Source organism: Trichomycterus rosablanca, chromosome 2 (genome assembly GCF_030014385.1).
Source record: "Trichomycterus rosablanca isolate fTriRos1 chromosome 2, fTriRos1.hap1, whole genome shotgun sequence".
Lineage (NCBI taxonomy): Eukaryota > Metazoa > Chordata > Actinopteri > Siluriformes > Trichomycteridae > Trichomycterus > Trichomycterus rosablanca.
This window is the reverse complement of record NC_085989.1, coordinates 43,870,358-43,880,439: the sequence shown is the minus strand read 5'-3', so window position 1 is coordinate 43,880,439 and position 10,082 is coordinate 43,870,358.

Below are 10,082 nucleotides of genomic sequence, written 5' to 3'. Positions count from 1 at the left end.
ATAAAAAAAAAAAACAAGGACAAGTATAACTAGTTGTTACTTATCTGGCCCTGCCCTTATAGGGAATTTATGGGTCACATGTGTTGTAACTTTGCCTATATTTGACAAAATACAGATTTAATGTGAACAGAACCCGGTTAGATCTGACAAACTTACACCCTATGTCATATAATATATTGTTTTTAATATGATGTTATTCTACATAATGAATGTGTAATTTTGAGAAGGGTGCAGTAAATTTACACTAATACTTATAATGTGAATTGAATGCAAAGAAGCAGTTTCTTAAATTGCAGAAATATTACGTTTCTTTTATTGCGGACAGTATGAACCTGAGATATTTGATTTTTTGTCCAGTCAATTTATTTCATTTGTTAATATACAACCCCAAATTAGAAAAAGTTGGGACAGCATGAAAAATGCAAATAATAAAACAACACAGAGTTTCTTACATTTACTTTGACTTTTATTTGATTGCAGACAGGATGAACCTGAGATATTTCATGTTTTCTCTGCTCAACTTTATTTCATTTATTAATAAACATCAATTCCTGCATTTCAGGTCTGCAACACATTCCAAAAAAAGTTGGGACAGTAAAGCATTTACCACTTTGTAATGTTGCCATTCCTTTTCACCACTTAAAAGATGTTTTGGCACCGAGAAGACCAAGTGATTTAGTGTTTCAGCTTTTATTTTGTCTCATTCTTCCTGCAAACACGTCTTAAGATGTGCAACAGTACGGGGTCGTCGTTGTCACATTTTTCCTTTCAAAATTCTCCACACATTCTCTATTAGGGACAGATCAGGACTGCAGGCAGGCCAGTCCAGTACCCGTACCCTCTTCTTTCACAGCCATGCCTTTGTAATGTGTGCAGCATGTGGTTTTGCATTGTCTTGTTGAAAAATGCATGGACGTCCCTGGAAAAGATGACGTCTTGAAGGCAGCACATGTTGCTCTAAGATCTCAATGTACTTTTCTGCATTAATGCTTCCATCACAGAAGTGTAAATGACCTTTGCCAAGGACACTGACACAGCCCAATAACATGACAGACCCTGGCCACAGTATTGTTCTACCTTAAACATTTTGGACTTTAGGAAGAGGAGTCTATACATCTAGACATTTAGAAGGAGTCTATACATCTTAATATTTGGAATCAGGTGTTGGTAGGAGTTGCCACTAAGATAGGACAGAGCATTCCTGGCTAATTAAATTTAGTCATCAACGGTCAGTCGTTGGATTCCAGCAGTTTTCCATCACATCCGTCCCATCACCACGTATGGGTCACCATGTTGAGAGGATCACGTTACTCTTGACACAAGCTTCAGACCTGCCTCTCATTTTGAGCTTTCGATCACTGCAGGAGCATAATCCCAGGAATGACTGATGTACTTGCTTAGTTACTCACAAGGTCTCTCATGCCAGTATCTGTGTTTGAAAAGTGATCTGAGCACACCTCCTAAGGCTACTGTGCCACACAAGGAGATCTTCCTGTGGACAGATACCCCTGAGTACCTCAACCTCCGGGCAGTCTTTAGCAAGCGCAAGGCCCAAATCCTCCCACTGCACTACTAATATGACTGCACAATCATCATTCTCAAGCAATATACCACCTCAGGGAAGGGTTTTTGTCCTGTACGCCCCTGAACAGAAAGCCATGAAAGAGTACATCCAAAAGACCTTCGCTTCTGTCCGTTCACCTTGCTGGTTTACACTACTGCCTTACAATAAATTCTGTTTTTGCTCAAACCTGTTTATGTAATGTTCAATGCTTTATCTGTGTGTTACTGTTTAGTGGCAAAGGGTATAGGTCATTTTAAACAAGGGTAAAATTATGTCTAAATTGACATAACTCTGAAATGCCTCTTTCTGTGGGTATGTCTAGAACCTGACTAGCAGGATGAATTAAAATGATACAGCCTGTGGTTCTGTTTTTTTCTGTTGTTATGCTAATCTTGGTTTAATGACACAGTCTAAACAATTCTGTTTAGACTTGAAAAACTACCATTTAATAAGCTCATATGCACAATGTGCAGTAGCTGACTTCTGCAACTAATGACAGCAGACAAAAAGTAAAGTCACCAAAAGGGAGACAACAGAGGATGACCCAAAAATGCTGTATAAAAGACTGTGACTTCATTACATGACATTATATTGTTTCAAATAGCAATATTACTGCTTATATTAATTAATAGCATATACTGACTTAGCCTGTCCCTTTACCTCAAGTTTTCTATAAAAAAAAAAAAAAAAAAAAAAAAAAAAACATTTCATGTTGGTCTTGATTCACCCCTCACCTACTCCCTTTTCCCGTCTCTTGCATACCCCTAAATCCTGTCTCCTAACACCTTTTTGTATATTGAAAGGACAGTTCAACCCTTTTCTTCCTGTATCCTGTATTACCCCCACTCCCTGTCTCCTACACGCACCTACTCCTGTCTCCTCACACCTTTTGCCATCTTGTATCCTGACCCCTCCCTTGTATCTTGTATTACACGTCATAAAAAGCCAACACCCTTTTGATCACACTTCTCCATTCTTTGTTGTAGTCTCCATTTGCCATTTTATTTTCCCCTTAATCGCCTCCTCTTTTTCTTAATACCTCCCCTCATTTCTAGGGTAGATAAAGTGTCCCTAAAAATATGTCTAGTTAGATTCTGTTGGTCTTCCAAGCTGCACCCATACATACCTGTATGCCGAATTTCTAACAGTCTCCTCCATAAAGTCATGAGCAGCTTGTGATGTCCCTTTTTATTTTTAAATCTTGTATTAAAACAAAACATTGCCACTATTATGCCATCAAAAGTGTATTTTTGAATAAGCTCATATAGTCTGACAGGTAATGATCTGAAAAGAGCACAACACTTCCTGCTGGGTCTGACATTTGAATATTCATTATCCAAAGACCTGAAGGTAGTAAATACAAATAATTTTCACATATTTAAACACACAAACACACACACAGCACTCATACCTGATACAAATATATTTCTGATCCACAGAGTCTGATTTCTGATATTAATTTCTGTCCCCTCTCTCTCTTTCGCTCGCTCGCTCGCTCTATCTGTCTTCCTCTTTCTTCTCGTCAGTTGAGTGAGCAAACAACTGAAAAAAAACAAGGACAGGTATCATTTGCATCTTACTCATTTGGCCCTGCCCTTTTACACACTGCATTACTGTCACACCGGCTGCAGTTCCTCCTCCACGCCAAGGAGATCAATCTCACCTGAGTATTGATCAGACAACAGACAATATACAATCTCTATATAAACAGTGAATACAGTCAGGCTAGTTGCGAAGTTTTGTTACGTCCTGCAATTCTGAGCCTTTTCATTGTGATTTCAGATCTCACCATGACATGACCTATTGTTTGTTGTTATTGCGAATTATGTTGTTTTGCCTAGCGTGTGATTGGATTTATTTGCTCTAGACTTTCTGACTACCCGTTGCGGACTGAATTGACTAATGATAGTAATGGCAAACCGAAGCTTTCTGAAGCACTGAAGCTTTCCTCTTAACTGTATCGAAAAAAGGTTCATTACTCGAAGCTTCATAACACAGTGCACATTAGCGACATCTGGTGGCCAAAACCTCAATGTGCTTTGTGTATCTAGTAGACAAGGAATCCTTTTTACAGCTTTTACAACAACATGACATTTGATGTTTAAATTAAAGCAACTGATAAAACTTGTTTTTTGTGCATGTCTTCAAAATGTCATTGCTGAGGTGTACATGCATTCATGGTTTGGCAAAATACTTTGATAGCTGAATAATGTAATGTATTCTATTACAAGACAAACCAGCCACTAGGGAACACAAGCCAGTGTATCTTTTGTGCCGGTCCCAAGCCCGGGTAAATGGTGAGGGTTGTGTCAGGAAGGGCATCCAACATAAAACACTTTGCCAAAACTAACATGCGAGTTCATCTAAGAGATAACATACCGGATCGGTCGAGGCCCGGGTTAACAACGACCGCCACTGGTGCTATTGACAAACAGGGTGCCGGTGGAAATTGTGCTACTGTTAGTCGAAGACCGCGAGGAGGGAAACGTGTCAGGAGACAGAAAGAGAGGAGGAAAGTCAAGAGTGTAGGACTGAGGGTGGCAACTCTAAATGTGGGGACAATGACAGGTAGATGTTTTATGTGTTCAAGAGACCAAGTGGAAGGGCAGCAAGGCTCGCAGCACTGGAGCAGGGTTTAAACAGTTTTACCATGGTGTGGATAGAAAGAGAAATGGAGTAGGGGTGGTCTTGAAAGAGGAGTTAGCAAAGAACGTAGTAGAGGTGAAAAGAGTGTCAGATAGGGTGATGTGTCTGAAGGTAGAGGTAGAAGGTCTGATGTTGAATGTTGTCAGTGGTTATGCTCCACAGGTTGGTTGTGAGAAAGAGGAAAAAGAGAAGTTCTGGAAGGATCTAGATGAAGTGATAGAGAGTATTCCCAGGGAGGAGAGAGTGGTGATCGGAGCAGACCTAAATGGACATATTGGTGAAGGAAACAGAGGAGATGAGGAAGTGATGGGTAGGTTTGGTGTCAAGGAAAGGAACCAGGAAGGACAGATGGTGGTGGATTTTGACAAGAGGATGGAAATGGCTGTAGTCAACACTTATTTCCAAAAACAGAAGGAACATAGGGTGACCTATAAGAGTGGAGGAAGGAGTTCACAAGTAGACTACATTCTGTGTAGAAGAGGAAACCTGACAGAGATTGGGGACTGTAAGGTCGTGGCAGGGGAGAGCGTGGCCAGACAGCATCGGATGGTGGTGTGTAGAATGAATGTTGTTGTGAAGAAGAGAAAAAGAGTCAAATCTGAGAAGAAGACCAAATGGTGGAAGCTGAGGAAGGAAGAATGTGGTGAAGAGTTCAGAGAGGAGCTGGTAAAGGCTCTGGGTGGTAAGAAAGAGCTTCCAGATGACTGGGCTATTACAGCAACAGTGATTCGAGAGACAGGTAGGAAGGTACTTGGTGTGGCATCTGGACAGAGAAAAGATGATAAGGAAACCTGGTGGTGGAATAGTGAAGTGCAGGAAGCGATTCAGAGGAAGAGGTTCGCCAAGAAGAAATGGGACATTGACAGGACTGACAAAAATAGACAGCAATATAAGGAGATGAAACGTAAGGCAAAAAGAGAGGTAGCAAAGGCAAAGCAGAAGGCGTATGAGGAGTTGTATGGGAGGTTGGACACTAAAGAAGGTGAGAAAGATTTGTATAGATTGGCCAGAAAGAGGAATCAGGCTGGAAAGGATGTGCAGCAGGTTAGACTTGTCAAAGATAAGAATGGTAATGTTCTAACAAGTGAGGAGAGTGTGATGGGAAGATGGAAGCAGTACTTTGAGGAGCTAATGAATGAAGAGAATGAAAGGGAAAGAAGAGTAGAGATCATAGGAACGGTGGATCAGGAAGTAGGAAAGATCAATGAGAATGAAGTTTGGAAAGCTTTGAAGAGGATGAAGAAAGGGAAGGCAGTTGGACCTGATGACATACCAGTGGAAGTATGGAAATGTCTAGGTGAGATGGCAGTGAGGTTTTTGACTCAATTATTCAATGGCATTGTTGAGAGTGAGAAAATGCCAGAGGAATGGAGGAGAAGTGTGCTGGTGCCCATTTTTAAGAACAAGGGTGATGTACAGAGCTGTAACAACTACAGGGGAATTAAGTTGATGAGCAACACAATGAAGATCTGGGAGAGAGTTGTGGAAGTTAGACTTAGACAAGAGGTAACTATTTGTGAGCAGCAGTATGGTTTCATGCCAAGAAAGAGTACCACAGATGCCATCTTTGCTTTGAGAATGCTGATGGAGAAGTACAGAGAGGGTCAGAAAGAACTTCATTGTGTCTTTGTCGATTTAGAAAAAGCGTATGACAGAGTGCCAAGGGAGGAGCTGTGGTGTTGTATGAGGAAATCTGGAGTAGTGGAGAAGTATGTCAGACTGGTACAGGAAATGTATGAGGACAGCAGGACAGTGGTGAGATGTGCTGTAGGAGTGACAGATAGCTTCAAGGTGGAGGTGGGGCTACATCAAGGATCGGCTCTGAGCCCCTTCTTGTTTGCTTTGGTGATGGACTCCCCATGGACTATGATGTTTGCAGATGATATTGTGATCTGTGGTGAGAACAGGTGGAAGATAACTTGGAGAGGTGTAGATATGCACTTGAAAGAAGAGGAATGAAAGTCAGCCGTAGCAAGACAGAGTACATGTGTGTGAATGGGAGAAAGACAGGTGAAATAGTGAGGCTACAAGGAGCAGAAGTCACAAAGGTGAAGGACTTCAAGTACTTAGGGTCGACTGTCCAGGAAAATGGGGAGTGTGGTAAAGAGGTCAAGAAGAGAGTCCAGGCAGGATGGAGTGGATGGAGAAAAGTTTCAGGAGTGATTTGTGACAAAAGGGTGACAGCAAAGGTCAAAGGAAAGTTTACAAGACAGTGGTGAGACCAGCTATGTTGTATGGTTTGGAGACAGTGGCATTGACAAAAAGACAGGAGAAACAACTGGAAGTGGCAGAACTGAAGATGTTGAGGTTCTCTTTGGGAGTGACAAGGATGGATAAAGTTAGGAATGAGATAATCAGAGGTACAGCACAGGTTAAACAACTAGGAGATAAAGTTAGAGAGGCCAGACTGAGATGGTTTGGACATGTCCAGAGGAGGGACAGCGAGTATATTGGTAGAAGGATGTTAGAAATGCAGCTGCCAGGAAAAAGACAAAGAGTAGTTGGGGTGAGGACAGAGGACGCAGTGGACAGAGTGAGATGGAGGAGGATGACTCGCTGTGGCGACTCCTGAAAAGGGAAAAGCCGAAAGAAGAAGAAGAAGAAGAAGATTCTATTACAAGACACTAAACAGTAAAATATTCTGAATAAATATAGAATACACTCAGAACACATCTTGATAAGGCACACTTGAAAAATTATACTGTTGTAATTCTTATTACATTCACACTTTTGCTGGTTTCACTTTCACTTTTCACTTCATGTTATTATTCTGTTAATATTTATAAAATTCTAAAGTTCTGTTATTCACCCACAATCTCTCACGCAGGGCTTTTGTTAACACATTTACATTTAGCACGACTCTAGTCCATTGCCTGTTTTTCCATAGGCAAGGCTCATGTGCGCTTGCTGTATAAGGTATTTGACAGAATTTTGTGCTCATGGAGAGTGCTTGTGGACCCAGATTTGATGCTTTTGCATATCCCCTGAAGTGGTTTCCCAACACGTGGTTGTGTGCCAAAATGAAGCTTCGGACGCCATTGGTCACGTGATCATTGTAGAACAAATCAAGCATCGACACAGTGATTCAAAGCAACGCGTGTCATTTTTAGATGTGTTTGCTCTGAACCAACAACAAGTCCAAAAGCCAGGGTCTGTCATGGTATAGGGTGTTAGTGCCCTTGACAAAGGTCATTTACACTTCTGCGATGGCAGCATTAATGCAGAAAAGTACATTGAGATCTTAGAGCAACATATGCTGCCTTCAAGACGTCATCTTTTCCAGGGACGTCCATGTATTTTTCAGCAAGACAATGGAAACATTTTGGAAACATAATTTTAAATGTAGTTAATTAAATCTATAGCGCTCGTGATTACTTGAGAAATGTAATTCATTTTTCTGAGGCGGTTTGTTCGTGTTTGTCCGTTTAATAGACTGTGTGCTCGGTTCCATCTAATTCAACCGATTCATCCGAGTCATTCATATGTCACGCCTCACTCCCAAGTTTAGGCGCACTATGCCAAGTTGAAGTCTCACGCAGAGAGAAAAGTTAGCTTGTATTTATTTAACATGACTGCTAGACATTATCTGTAGAAATGCGTTGGTCCAGTCATTTTAATCAAGTTTTAACGACAAGCAAGACTTGTCTCATGCAAAAACGCATTCTAGCCAGCGGGTTAGAATCTCGACGACCCGTTCCATCTTAACTGGTGTTGCAGTTACATTTTGGAGCTAAGTTCCATTTTAATTGGTACATCAGTTATATTCGGGTGCCTTTTTTAACTATTCTTGTGTAGTTTGCTTTATAATATTACGGGATTTCCATGTGGATTTATAGCAAGGCAGTTTAAACAACTAGCTAATTCATGTTTGTCTATCTTGTAGTTTATCATTCAACACTGAAATGTGAATTTACTGAACCTTGCACTGTGGCAGATTTTTTTTATGTGTGATTACTACAATTTTATTGCAGACTTGGATGTCATGTTTTTTTCTCTGGTCAACTTCATTTAATTCATAGGTGTACATCCATTTCTGCCATTTAGGACTGTAACACATTTTAAAAAAGTTGGGATGGGGCAGTTTAGGGCTAGTAATGAGGTAAAATAAATAATGATATGATTTGAAACAGGTGATGCGAACAGGTGACTGTAATCATAATTTGGAATCTTTTAATTATGTTATGCACTGTAGAGGGTAAACTTAAACTGGCAATTATCTGCCTATCCTTGCGAAGGACTAGACGTTTCCTGGATGTTGCTTTTGTACCAAATCATAATTAGTAACGTCTTTCAAATCACCTCATTAGTAAATTTTTACCTTTTTACTAGCCCTAAATGGCCCTGTGTCAACTTTTTTTTTTTTTTTTAATATGTTGCATGCCTGAATGTCAAAAATTCCTGTATATTTATGAATACAATTATGTTGGCCAGAGAAAACATACAATTTCATTCTGTTTGCAATAATAGAAGTCAAATTACATTTTAAAAAGCTTTCTTTTTTATTTGCGTTTTCCACACTTTGTAACTTAATGCATTGTGTTTGAATGACTGAAGAGTAATGTTTTGACATTTTTTAGGATGCTGATGAAGAGCAGACGTTCAGCAGTATTGCTACTGGGATCCTCATTGTGGAGTGTGATGAAGGAGGGCACCTGCTTGTTTCTACACACACTGTCCATTTTATCAGCTCCACTTACCATATTAAAGCATTTTGTAGTTCTACAATTACTGACTGTAGTCCATCTGTTTCTCTACATGCTTTTTTTTTAGACTACTTTCAGACTGCTTTCACTCTGTTCTTCAATGGTCAGGACCACCACAGAACAGGTATTATTTAGGTGGTGGATCATTCTCAGCACTGCAATGACACTGACATGGTGGTGGTGTGTTAGTGTGTGTTGTGCTGGTATGAGTGGGTCAGACACAGCAGCGCTGCTGGAGTTTTAAAATGCCGTGTCCTTTCACTGTCCACTCCATTAGACACAACAACACCTAGTCGGTCCACCTTGTAGATGTAAAGTCAGAGACGATCGCTCATCTATTGCTGCTGTTTGAGTCGGTCATCTTCTAGACCTTCATCAGCGGTCACAGGACACTGCCCATGGGGCACTGTTGCCTGGATGTTTTTGGTTGGTGGACTATTCTCAGTCCAGCAGTGACAGTGAGGTGTTTAAAAACTCCAGCAGCGCTGCTGTGTCTGACTCACTCATACCAGCACAACACACTGAGAATGATCCACCACCTAAATAATACTCTGTAGTGGTCCTGGGAGTCCTGACCATTGAAGAACTGCATGACAGGTGGACTATGCACCAGAATTAATTTGTTTTCCACTTTAAAGTTTGAAGTTTAAGTGAAGTGTGCAATCAAGCAAATGTTTTTAAGATTTATATTTGCATAACTTGGAGCTTTGTGAGTTGCTGTTAAAATGTTGTCACTTTTTTTTTACAGTTTTGTGAAACTGCTGCTTTTTTCCAATAAATAAGATTTGATACCATTGATTTGATGTCATTTGGATTTTTTTGCAGTTGTAATATTAGTGCCTTCTTAATTTAGAATATTTTGGGTATAAAGCCAGTATATTTTGATGAGTGACAACAACTTTATATAATCATTGCAATAAACTTAAACAAGCAAGTTAGATCAGTTGTGCAATAGTTAATTTGACTTAAAAAGTTAAGTTACAGATGCAGTACATTTTGAGTGTCAAGTACTTATGATTTGTCTGTTGAACTTAGACATGAGTTTGTTTAACTCAATACAGTATTACACATTACTTAAAAAACTGAGTTTCGAAAACTTAATTCATTTGAGGCAAGGAATTACCTCAAATTATTTGAGTAAACTTAACTTATTAGGGTTTACAGTGTAG